Below are 14581 nucleotides of genomic sequence, written 5' to 3'. Positions count from 1 at the left end.
TCTCTCTAACCTGCACACAGGCAACTCTCTCCCACTAATCGCCTCACAAGCAACTCTCCCACTAACCTACACACAGGCAACTCTCCCACTAACCTACACACAGGCAACTCTCCCACTAACCTACACACAGGCAACTCTCCCACTAACCTACACACGGGCAACTCTCCCACTAACCTGCACACGGGCAACTCTCTCTCTAACCTGCACACGGGCAACTCTCCCTCTAACCTGCACACGGGCAACTCTCCCTCTAACCTGCACACGGGCAACTCTCCCTCTAACCTGCACACGGGCAACTCTCCCTCTAACCTGCACACGGGCAACTCTCCCTCTAACCTGCACACGGGCAACTCTCCCTCTAACCTGCACACGGGCAACTCTCCCTCTAACCTGCACACGGGCAACTCTCCCTCTAACCTGCACACGGGCAACTCTCCCTCTAACCTGCACACGGGCAACTCTCCCTCTAACCTGCACACGGGCAACTCTCCCTCTAACCTGCACACGGGCAACTCTCCCTCTAACCTGCACACGGGCAACTCTCCCTCTAACCTGCACACGGGCAACTCTCCCTCTAACCTGCACACGGGCAACTCTCCCTCTAACCTGCACACGGGCAACTCTCCCTCTAACCTGCACACGGGCAACTCTCCCTCTAACCTGCACACGGGCAACTCTCCCTCTAACCTGCACACGGGCAATTCTCCCCCTAACCTGCACACGGGCAACTCTCCCTCTAACCTGCACACGGGCAACTCTCCCTCTAACCTGCACACGGGCAACTCTCCCTCTAACCTGCACACGGGCAACTCTCCCTCTAACCTGCACACGGGCAACTCTCCCTCTAACCTGCACACGGGCAACTCTCCCTCTAACCTGCACACGGGCAACTCTCCCTCTAACCTGCACACGGGCAACTCTCCCTCTAACCTGCACACGGGCAACTCTCGCTCTAACCTGTCCACAGGTAAATATCTCTCTAACCTGCACACAGGCAAATATCTCTCTAACCTGCACACAAGCAAATATCTCTCTAACCTGCACACAAGCAAATATCTCTCTAACCTGCACACAGGCAACTCTCTCTCCACCCTGCACACAGGCAACTCTCCCTCCAAACGGTTCACAGGTAACTCTCTCACTAACCTGCTTATACGCAACTCTCTCTCTAACCTGCACACGGGCAACTCTCTCTCCACCCTGCACACGGGCAACTCTCCCTCTAACCTGCACACGGGCAACTCTCCCTCTAACCTGCACACGGGCAACTCTCCCTCTAACCTGCACACGGGCAACTCTCCCTCTAACCTGCACACGGGCAACTCTCTCTCCACCCTGCACACAGGCAACTCTCCCTCTAACCTCCACACAGGCAACTCTCCCACTAACCTCCACACAGGCAACTCTCCCACTAATCGCCTCACAAGCAACTCTCCCACTAACCTCCACACAGGCAACTCTCCCACTAACCTACACACAGGCAACTCTCCCACTAACCTGCACACAGGCAACTCTCTCTCCACCCTGCACACAGGCAACTCCCTCTCGAACCTGCACACAGGCAAATATCTCTCTAACCTGCACACAGGCAAATATCTCTCTAACCTGCACACAGGCAACTCACTCACGACCATGCAGACAGGCAACTCTCTCTCAAACTTGCACACAGGCAAATATCTCTCTAACATGCACATAGGCAACTCTCTCTCTGACCTGCACACAGGCAACTCTCCCTCTATCACGCACACAGGCAACTCTCTCTCTCTAACCTCCACACAGGCAACTCTCTCTCCACCCTGCACACAGGCAACTCTCTCTCCACCCTGCACACAGGCAAATATCTCTCTAACCTGCACACAGGCAAATATCTCTCTAACCTGCACACAGGCAACTCTCCCTCCAAACGGTTCACAGGTAACTCTCTCACTAACCTGCTTATACGCAACTCTCTCTCTAACCTGCACACAGGCAACTCTCTCTCCACCCTGCACACGGGCAACTCTCCCTCTAACCTGCACACGGGCAACTCTCCCTCTAACCTGCACACGGGCAACTCTCCCTCTAACCTGCACACGGGCAACTCTCCCTCTAACCTGCACACGGGCAACTCTCCCTCTAACCTGCACACGGGCAACTCTCCCTCTAACCTGCACACGGGCAACTCTCTCTCTAACCTGCACACGGGCAACTCTCTCTCTAACCTGCACACGGGCAACTCTCTCTCTAACCTGCACACGGGCAACTCTCCCTCTAACCTGCACACGGGCAACTCTCTCTCTAACCTGCACACGGGCAACTCTCTCTCTAACCTGCACACGGGCAACTCTCTCTCTAACCTGCACACGGGCAACTCTCTCTCTAACCTGCACACGGGCAACTCTCTCTCTAACCTGCACACGGGCAACTCTCCCTCTAACCTGCACACGGGCAACTCTCGCTCTAACCTGTCCACAGGTAAATATCTCTCTAACCTGCACACAGGCAAATATCTCTCTAACCTGCACACAAGCAAATATCTCTCTAACCTGCACACAGGCAACTCTCTCTCCACCCTGCACACAGGCAACTCTCCCTCCAAACGGTTCACAGGTAACTCTCTCACTAACCTGCTTATACGCAACTCTCTCTCTAACCTGCACACAGGCAACTCTCTCTCCACCCTGCACACAGGCAACTCTCCCACTAACCTCCACACAGGCAACTCTCCCACTAACCTCCACACAGGCAACTCTCCCACTAATCGCCTCACAAGCAACTCTCCCACTAACCTCCACACAGGCAACTCTCCCACTAACCTACACACAGGCAACTCTCCCACTGACCTACACACAGGCAACTCACTCTCTGACCTGCACACAGGCAACTCTCCCTCTACCACGCACACATGCAACTCTCTCTCTTACCTGCAAGCAGGCAACTCTCTCTCTTACCTGCAAGCAGGCAACTCTCCCTCTACCACGCACACATGCAACTCTCCCTCTTTCACGCACACAGGCAACTCTCTCTCTCTAACCTCCACACAGGCAACTTTCTCTCTAACCTCCACACAGGCAACTTTCCCACTAACCTGCACACAGGCAACTCTCCCACTAACCTCCACACAGGCAACTCTCCCACTAACCTCCACACAGGCAACTCTCCCACTAACCTCCACACAGGCAACTCTTCCTCTAACCTGCATACAGGCCCAACTCTCCCTCTGCCACGCACACAGGCAACTCTCCCTCTATCACGCACACAGGCAACTCTCCCTCTCTAACCTGCACACAGGCAACTTTCTCTCCACCCTGCACACAGGCAACTCTCTCTCCACCCTGCACACAGGCAACTCTCTCTCCACCCTGCACACAGGCAACTCTCCCACTAACCTCCACACAGGCAACTTTCCCACTAACCTGCACACAGGCAACTCTCCCACTAACCTCCACACAGGCAACTCTCCCACTAACCTCCACACAGGCAACTCTTCCTCTAACCTGCATACAGGCCCAACTCTCCCTCTGCCACGCACACAGGCAACTCTCCCTCTATCACGCACACAGGCAACTCTCCCTCTCTAACCTCCACACAGGCAACTTTCTCTCTAACCTGCACACAGGCAACTCTCCCTCCAAACGGTTCACAGGTAACTCTCTCACTAACCTGCTTATACGCAACTCTCTCTCTAACCTGCACACAGGCAACTCTCTCTCCACCCTGCACACAGGCAACTCTCCCACTAACCTCCACACAGGCAACTCTCCCACTAACCTCCACACAGGCAACTCTCCCACTAATCGCCTCACAAGCAACTCTCCCACTAACCTCCACACAGGCAACTCTCCCACTAACCTACACACAGGCAACTCTCCCACTAACCTACACACAGGCAACTCACTCTCTGACCTGCACACAGGCAACTCTCCCTCTACCACGCACACATGCAACTCTCTCTCTTACCTGCAAGCAGGCAACTCTCTCTCTTACCTGCAAGCAGGCAACTCTCCCTCTACCACGCACACATGCAACTCTCCCTCTTTCACGCACACAGGCAACTCTCTCTCTCTAACCTCCACACAGGCAACTTTCTCTCTAACCTCCACACAGGCAACTTTCCCACTAACCTGCACACAGGCAACTCTCCCACTAACCTCCACACAGGCAACTCTCCCACTAACCTCCACACAGGCAACTCTCCCACTAACCTCCACACAGGCAACTCTTCCTCTAACCTGCATACAGGCCCAACTCTCCCTCTGCCACGCACACAGGCAACTCTCCCTCTATCACGCACACAGGCAACTCTCCCTCTCTAACCTGCACACAGGCAACTTTCTCTCTAACCTGCACACAGGCAACTCTCTCTCCACCCTGCACACAGGCAACTCTCTCTCCACCCTGCACACAGGCAACTCTCCCACTAACCTCCACACAGGCAACTTTCCCACTAACCTGCACACAGGCAACTCTCCCACTAACCTCCACACAGGCAACTCTCCCACTAACCTCCACACAGGCAACTCTTCCTCTAACCTGCATACAGGCCCAACTCTCCCTCTGCCACGCACACAGGCAACTCTCCCTCTATCACGCACACAGGCAACTCTCCCTCTCTAACCTCCACACAGGCAACTTTCTCTCTAACCTGCACACAGGCAACTCTCCCACTAACCTCCACACAGGCAACTCTCCCTCTAACCTCCACACAGGCAACTCTCCCACTAATCGCCTCACAAGCAACTCTCCCACTAATCGCCTCACAGGCAACTCTCCCACTAACCTCCACACAGGCAACTCTCCCACTAACCTCCACACAGGCAACTCTCCCACTAACCTCCACACAGGCAACTCTCCCTCCACCACGCACACAGGCAACTCCCTCTCTAACCTGCACACAGGCAAATATCTCTCTAACCTGCACACAGGCAAATATCTCTCTAACCTGCACACAGGCAACTCACTCACTACCATGCAGACAGGCAACTCTCTCTCAAACTTGCACACAGGCAAATATCTCTCTAACATGCACATGGGCAACTCACTCTCTGACCTGCACACAGGCAACTCTCCCTCTGACCTGCATACAGGACCAACTCTCCCTCTGCCACGCACACAGGCAACTCTCCCTCTATCACACACACAGGCAACTCTCCCTCTCTAACCTCCACACAGGCAACTTTCTCTCTAACCTGCACACAGGCAACTCTCCCACTAACCTCCACACAGGCAACTCTCCCTCTAACCTCCACACAGGCAACTCTCCCTCTAACCTCCACACAGGCAACTCTCCCTCTAACCTCCACACAGGCAACTCTCCCTCTAACCTCCACACAGGCAACTCTCCCACTAATCGCCACACAGGCAACTCTCCCACTAACCTACACACAGGCAACTCTCCCACTAACCTACACACAGGCAACTCTCCCACTAACCTACACACAGGCAACTCTCTCTCCACCACGCACACAGGCAACTCTCCCTCTACCACGCACACAGGCAACTCTCCCTCTATCACGCACACAGGCAACTCTCTCTCTCTAACCTCCACACAGGCAACTTTCTCTCTAACCTACACACAGGCAACTCTCCCACTAACCTCCACACAGGCAACTCTCCCTCTAACCTGCATACAGGCCCAACTCTCCCTCTGCCACGCACACAGGCAACTCTCCCTCTATCACGCACACAGGCAACTCTCCCTCTCTAACCTCCACACAGGCAACTTTCTCTCTAACCTACACACAGGCAACTCTCCCACTAACCTCCACACAGGCAACTCTCCCTCTAACCTGCATACAGGCCCAACTCTCCCTCTGCCACGCACACAGGCAACTCTCTCTCTAACCTGCAAGCAGGCAACTCTCCCTCTACCATGCGCACAGGCAACTCTCCCTCTATAATGCACACAGGCAACTCTCCCTCTCTAACCTCCACACAGGCAACTCTCCCACTAACCTCCACACAGGCAACTCTCCCACTAACCTCCACACAGGCAACTCTCCCTCTAACCTCCACACAGGCAACTCTCCCACTAACCTACACACAGGCAACTCCCCCACTAACCTACACACAGGCAACTCTCCCTCCACCACGCACACAGGCAACTCTCCCTCCACCACGCACACAGGCAACTCTCCCTCCTCCACGCACACAGGCAACTCTCCCTCTTACCTGCAGACGGGCAACTCTCCCTCTAACCTGCAGACGGGCAACTCTCCCTCTAACCTGCACACGGGCAACTCTCTCTCTAACCTGCACACGGGCAACTCTCTCTAACCTGCACACGGGCAACTCTCTCTCTAACCTGCACACGGGCAACTCTCTCTCTAACCTGCACACGGGCAACTCTCTCTCTAACCTGCACACGGGCAACTCTCTCTCTAACCTGCACACGGGCAACTCTCTCTCTAACCTGCACACGGGCAACTCTCTCTCTAACCTGCACACGGGCAACTCTCTCTCTAACCTGCACACGGGCAACTCTCTCTCTAACCTGCACACGGGCAACTCTCTCTCTAACCTGCACACGGGCAACTCTCTCTCTAACCTGCACACGGGCAACTCTCTCTCTAACCTGCACACGGGCAACTCTCTCTCTAACCTGCACACGGGCAACTCTCTCTCTAACCTGCACACGGGCAACTCTCTCTCTAACCTGCACACGGGCAACTCTCTCTCTAACCTGCACACGGGCAACTCTCTCTCTAACCTGCACACGGGCAACTCTCTCTAACCTGCACACGGGCAACTCTCTCTCTAACCTGCACACGGGCAACTCTCCCTCTTACCTGCACACGGGCAACTCTCTCTCTAACCTGCACACGGGCAACTCTCCCTCTAACCTGCACACGGGCCCAATTCTCCCTCTACCACGCACATAGGCAACTCTCTCTCCACCCTGCACCCGGGCAACTCTCGCTCTAACCTGTCCACAGCCAAATATCTCTCTAACCTGCACACAGGCAAATATCTCTCTAACCTGCACACAGGCAACTTTCCCTCTACCACGTACATAGGCAACTCTCTCTCTAACCTGCACACAGGCAACTCTCCCTCCAAATGGTTCACAGGTAACTCTCTCACTAACCTGCTTATACGCAACTCTCTCTCGAATCTGCACATGGGCAACTCTGTCTAAAATGCACATAGGCAACTCACTCTCTAACCTGCACACAGTCAACTCTCCCTCTACCGTGCACACACCCAACTCTCTTTCTAACCTACACGTAGGCAACTCTCCCTCAACCCTGCACACAGGCAACTCTCTCTCTAACCTGCACACAGGGAACTCTCAGTCTAACCTGCACACAGGCAACTCTCTCTCTAACCTGCACACAGGGAACTCTCAGTCTAACCTGCACACAGGCACCTTTCTCTCTCTAACCTACACACAGGTGACTCTCCCACTAACTTGCACACAGACAACTCACTGCCTAACCTGCACACAAGCAACACTCCCTCTAACTGGCCCACAAGCAACTCTCCCTCTAACCTGCACACAGGCAACTCTCCCTCTAACCTGCACACAGGCAACTCTCCCTCTAACCTGCACACAGGCAACTCTCCCTCTAACCTGCACACAAGCAACACTCCCTCTGACCTGCACACAAGCAACACTCCCTCTGACCTGCACACAAGCAACACTCCCTCTGACCTGCACACAAGCAACACTCCCTCTGACCGGCACACAAGCAACACTCCCTCTGACCGGCACACAAGCAACACTCCCTCTAACCGGCACACAAGCAACACTCCCTCTAACCGGCACACAAGCAACACTCCCTCTAACCGGCACACAAGCAACACTCCCTCTAACCGGCACACAGGCAACTCTCTGTCTAACCTGCACACAGGCAACTCTCTGTCTAACCTGCACACAGGCAACTCTCCCACTAACCTGCATACAGGCAACTATCTCTCTAACCTGCACACAGACAACTCTCCTTCTAACCGGGTCACAGGCAACTCTCCCTCAAACCTGCACAGAGTCAACTCTATCTCTAACCTGCACACAGGCAACGCTCACTCTACCACACACACAGGCAACTCTCTATCTCACCTGCACACATGTAACCCTCTCTCTAACCTGCACACAGGCAACTCACTCACTACAATGCACACAGGCAACTCTCTCTCTAACCTGCACACAGGCAAATATCTCCCTAACCTGCACAAAGGCAACTCTCCCTCCAAACGGTTCACAGGTAACTCTCCCACTAATCTGCACACAGGCAACTCTCTGTCTAACATGCCCATAGGCAACTCATTCTCTAGCCTGCACACAGTCAACTCTCCCTCTACTGTGCACACACCCAACTCTCTCTAACCTGCACACAGGCAACTCTGCCTCTCATCTGCACACAGGCAACTCCCACTCTAAACTGCACACGATCAAGTCCCACTTTAAACTGCACACAGGCTACTCTCCCTCTAACCTGCACACAGGCAATTCTAACCTGCACACAGGCAACTCTCCTTCTAACCTGCACAATGACTACCCTCTTCCTCTGCCCTGTACACAGTTAACTCTCTCTCTCTAACTTACACACAGGCAACTCGCCCTCCAACCTGCTCACAGGCAACTCTCCCCTGTAACCTGCTCACAGGCAACTCTCCCCTGTAACCTGCACACAGGCAACTCTCCCCTGTAACCTGCACACAGGCAACTCTCCCCTGTAACCTGCACACAGGCAACTCTCCCCTGTAACCTGCACACAGGCAACTCTCCCCTGTAACCTGCACACAGGCAACTCTCCCCTGTAACCTGCACACAGGCAACTCTCCCCTGTAACTTGCACACAGGCAACTCTCCCCTGTAACTTGCACACAGGCAACTCTCCCCTGTAACTTGCACACTGGCAACTCGCCCTCCAACCTGCACACTGGCAACTCGCCCTCCAACCTGCACACTGGCAACTCTCCCCTGTAACCTGCATACAGGTAACGCTTCCCTAACCTGCACACAGATTCCTCTCTCTAACCTGCACACAGTCAATTCTTCCACAAACCTGCACACAGAATAATCTCTGTAACCTGGACACAGACACCTATCCCTCTGACGTGCACACAGGCAAGTCACCATCTAACCTGCACACAAGCAACTCTATCTCTACCCTGCACACAGGCAATTGTTCCTCTGAGCTGCACAATCTGATCTTCAGAACATGGCAAATGGTGTGCTGATGGAGATTGTAGCATTGACATCTGGTTCCAGAAGTTGCTGCTATGCACAGACCCTGGGCACCGCACGGAAGGAAGATTTTTCAGGTAATGTTGCTCACAGTTGCCTAATTGAGGATACACAAAGATAAGCTCCACTGCATGGAGCTTGTGGAGAGGGTCTGTGAGTAACTGTAAGTGTAATGAATGGTTTATTCCATGCATTTGTTCACTGCTCATCCCAAGACTCCAGGTCAGTGACTTTGATGAGTGTAGCTCCCTATTAATTACTGAGCAGATTTATTCAGCGGCTCTGCAAGTTGTCATATCTTAGAAGGGCCAAATTAGTTCTCAGTTATATTAGGCAATCAGTAGATGACTTTGGTCAGGTACTAAGTAAGTTCACTTTATCCTACATGAACTTGTCTGTACTTCGAAGACAAAAGCACCAATGTAAGCTATCTCCCATCATAGCAGCCTCTAAGCAAGATTATCAGCCTAGTGTGAATTTAATGTCATCTTCTGTACAGTCTGCATCCACCATGGAAAACACGGACAGCAGCCAAACTTAATTCATCCAGGAATTAATATGAGGGCTGGATTTGCATTGGTAACACCTCCTTCTCTTATGACAACAGCAAATTACCATAATTTTACGTCTGCTGTAGCCACTCTCCACTTATGGAACACAGATTGAGACAGAAACCTTACACTTAATTGAAATTGAGCTGAACGTTATACCAATTGGAGAATTCTTGTTCAATTCCATAAAGAGGAGACATATTGAACCTGTCTCATTTCCCTTCTTTTACTTATTCTAAAGAGACATGCCTCTTCAGAAGAAAACATTCAATCGCCTGTCTACAAATATACAAGCAAACATCACTGCACAACCGTGAATCTCTCCACAGTAACAAGTTTCAATTTGGCATAGCTGACTCTCTCTTCTCAGGCAGGAGGTTGTGTATTGAATGCCTATTCTAGAACCGGAGCAGGTAAATTAAAGTTGATACTTGTATACAGAATCAAAATGCCTTATCGAAAGTGCTGTTTCTTGGGTTTTACATTGAGCTGCACATTCAATTGAATATAAAACGGACCTCGACACTAGTCAAAGGACAGCAGCAGAGCTCTCAGGGCCAACATTTATCTCCCAAGAGTTATCACCAAAACAAATCAACTAGTGTTTACCTTATTGGTCTTACTGAGTACAAACTCATTCATCAACAGTATCCACCATTCTGATCATTACAACATTCAGTAGATTTCAAAAAGAATTAACTGTTAAGATCTTTGGGGTTAAATCTAATTAAGGTTTGGAGCATACTGTCTGAAAGGGGGATGGGAGCAGATTCATGGTTAACTTTCAAACGAATTTCGGATAAATATTTCAAGGGAAAACATTTACAGCGATCTGGTAAAGGGGCTTATTAGATAGCTCTACCAAAGGCCATCACAGACATGACAGGTCAAATAGTTTCCTTCAATGCTGTATCATTGGAAGATTCTGGCCTTTCTTTCATTTAAGCAAGGTGTGGAACAGTTTTAGGATGCTAAAGGTTAAGACACTGGACAAATGTAAGGACTACTTTCTCATTTGCTCTCACAGCAGTAAATCATCAAAATAATTAAATGTTATGTCAAAATATGCCAACATCTCCTTACACACAATGTCATACAAATGGGGATTGTCACAGACCCATGGCAGGAACAACATCCCTTTATTAACTAACAATAGTCCACTGCTGGATAAATCCTTTTTGATAGTGCCAAGTGTCAGGAATGAATTCTGATGACTCCAAACTGACTACCCTTCATGCAGACTGTACAAAATAAATTCCCAAATTGATGATTTTAGTGCACTGACCATTTTGCCAATTATGATTGTGACAGTTGAGCTTTCTAATGTAATCCAGGTTATTTTAGATCTTGAGAACATTGCTACGTGTGTGAATCTAGGGATTCCCACAAGGAGGTTGAACAGTTCATCCACTTTACTAACACCTTCCACCCCGACCTCAAATTTACCTGGACTGTTTCAGACTCCTCCCTCCCCCGCCCCCTCCTTCCTAGACCTCTCCATTTCTAGACCAACTCAACACGGACATTTACTACAAACCGACCGACTCCCACAGCTACCTAGATTACACCTCCTCCCACCCTGCCCCCTGTAAAAACACCATTCCATATTCCCAATTCCTCCGCCTCCGGCGCATCTGCTCCCAGGAGGACCAATTCCACGACCGAACAACTCAAATGGCCTCCTTCTTCAAAGACCGCAATTTCCCCTCCGACGTGGTCGATGACGCTTTCCACCACATCTCCTCCACTTCCCACATCTCCGCCCTTGAACCCTACCCCTCCAATCGCCACCAGGACAGAACCCTACTGGTCCTCACCTTCCACCCCACCAACCTCCGGATACATCGTATCATCCCCCGTCATTTCCGCCACCTCCAAACGGACCCCCCCACCAGGGATATATTTCCCTCTCTACCCCATCAGCATTCAGGAGAGACCACTCCCTCCGCGACTTCCTCGTCAAGTCCACATCTCCCACCAACCCAACCTCCAATCCCGGCATCTTCCCCTGCAACTGCCAGAAATGTAAAACTTGCGCCCACACTGCCCCCCCCCCCCCTTACTTCCCTCCAAGGCCCCAATGGATCCTTCCATATCCATCGCAAATTCACCTGCACCTCCACACACATCATTTGCTGTATCCGCTGCACCCGATGTGGTCTGCTCTACATCGGGGAGACAGGCCGCCTACTTGCGGAACGTTTCAGAGAACACCTCTGGGACACCCGCACCAACCAACCCAACCGTCCCGTGACTGAACATTTTAACTCCCCTTCCCACTCCGCCAATGACATGCAGGTCCTTGTCCTCCTCCATTGGCAGATCCTGGGCACACGACACCTGGAGGAAGAGCGCCTCATCTTTCGCCTAGGAACCCTCCAACCATACGGGATGAATGTGGATTTCTCCAGCTTCCTTATTTCCCCTCCCCGCCACCTTATCTCAGTGCCAACCCTCGGATTCAGCACCACCCTCTTGACCTGCAATCTTCTTCCCGACCTCTCCGCCCCCAACCCCTCTCTGGGCTATCACCCTCACCCTCACCTCCTTCCACCTATCATATTCCCAGCACCTCTCCCCCAAATTCCCTCCCCCCTACTTTTTACCTCAGCCCACTTGGCTCACCAGCCTCATTCCTGAAGAAGGGCTTATGCCCAAAAAGTCGATTCTCCTGCTCCTCAGATGCTGCCTGGCCTGCTGCATTTTTCAACTCCATTCTTCAATCTTTCTCTTCCAGTCAATCTTACTGACTGAACACTGAGACTAAGGACCCATAAACTCCCACAGTTACCTTGACCCTGCTCAAACCCTGCTTCCCGTAAGGACTCTTTCCCATTCTCCCATTTTCTCCACCTCTGTCACATCTGTTCCAACAATACAATCTTCCACGTGGGGGTGGGAGGTCACAGAAATGCCCACCTTTTTCCCCATTACCGTAGTTCACAGGACCCTCAGCTGTATCCAACCCATTTCCCGCACGTCACCCCTCAACCCTTCCCTCCTGCAATCAATATAGTGTCTCCCTGGTCCTGATTTTCCATCCCACCAGCTTCCTCATCCAAAGGATTATAAGCTGCCATTTCCACTACCTCCAGCAGGATGCTGCTACCACCAGATACATATAGCCCTCTCCTCCCTTGCCAGCCTAACACAGGGATTGTTCTCCATGGGACATGCTGATCTATTCCTCTTCCACTCCAACACCTCCTCACATCCCCATGCAACCGCAGAAGGTGGTTCAACTTCCAAATGAAGCAGAAATTTACCTGGACTTCACTCAATCTAATCTACTGCACTCACTGCTCACAACATGATGTCCTCTACACTGAGGTGATGAGATACAAACTGGGCAACCACTTTGACTTACACTTATATTCCGTTTGTTGCCTACCACCATGTTCCCATGCCAATGATTCTGTCTCAGGCTCTCTGCAATGCCCTAGCGAGATTCAATGCAAGCTGGGGGAGCAACAGCTCATCCTCCAACTAGGCATGTTACAGCCTTCAAAATTCAACACTGGGTTTAGCAATTTCAGAATATAACAGTCTCTCTCGTTTGTTCCCTTCCCCTGCATTCTGTAATACTTGCCCTGAATGGGCTGTTCCTTGCACATCAAATGCATTTTCAAACATTACACTTCTTACTCGCACCTTATCTAGCTATAAAGCTCTCTCAGTTTATCAACAACTTCTTTGCTTAGCCATCTTCTTTTCTCTCTTTCTTTAGGCACCATTTCCTTGTAGGAGAAAGTGAGGTCTGCAGATGCTGGAGGTCAGAGCTGAAAATGTGTTGCTGGAAAAGCGCAGCAGGTCAGGCAGCATCCAAGGAGCAGGAGAATCGACGTTTCGGGCATGAGCCCTTCTTCCTGAAGAGAGAGAACTTTGTTATTCATAAACCAGGTACACGCACACCCACAGACCAGAATATGAGATATCCTCTATCAACACAAGGTTATTAACAGGCTGCTGTTCCACTGACTGTATTAATAATTAATAAGCAACACTTCAGATATTGAAGGCTGCTTCCTTATTGAGCAGCCCCACATGAATAACAAAACCAAATTCCCCAGCCCAAATCAAAGCCATTTCTTGCTTTAGCAGAATCGTTATCTGCAAATCTGCTCTTCAAATTGGTTTCTCGAAGGATTCCAGCCAAAATATTAACTTTTTTTTCTCATTTCTCAGATGCTTTTGTGACACTAGACCCTGCAATTATTCATGAACTTTCTGATCAAGAAAGATATTATTTAAATGCCAGTATTGGTTAATTGTATGGTGTTGACTTTTGTTTGAATTAGTTATCTAAATGTAACTATTTTTCTACATTGACAGATTAAAAGCCCTTTTAGGCGGTTTCCCTTCATTTCAAACACTGCCACTGTAGACAGTGTAGGAACAGCCCTCAACTCTCTGGTCATACTAAGTGCCAACTCACAAGGTACTTTTTTCCCCCCTCAATGTTGCTGGAGGGTAGAGGGGGTAGGTGGTGGGAGAAGAACAGGTATTGACAAGCAGCAACTCTCTTGCAACAGAAACAGTGATGAGACTGCATTTTGTTTCAACCATGTGCTCTGCCTTGAAGTCTTCACTAGCCCTAACCTTGGTATTTTGTCTTCAGGTGTGTTCCCTCTGCACACAGGCTTTTCTCTCGATACATAGGCATCTTGGTCAGCCTGTTGTGTGGTTGCTGTGTCTGTAGGATGCTTGCCCTGCCTCGTGGTTCTGTCCATCCACTGGGTTCAGGGGCTGTGTGTGAGATTAATTTACCTAGGGGCTGCTGCAAGCTTTTACAAATACACAACTCAGAACTGTTTACAAATGACACTAATGTTATTCTACTTAAGACAGGAAAGGATATTGA

The sequence above is a fragment of the Hemiscyllium ocellatum genome, chromosome 20, assembly GCF_020745735.1.
Source record: "Hemiscyllium ocellatum isolate sHemOce1 chromosome 20, sHemOce1.pat.X.cur, whole genome shotgun sequence".
NCBI lineage: Eukaryota > Metazoa > Chordata > Chondrichthyes > Orectolobiformes > Hemiscylliidae > Hemiscyllium > Hemiscyllium ocellatum.
The sequence above is the reverse complement of the archived record's forward strand: the minus strand, read 5'-3'. Positions refer to the sequence as shown.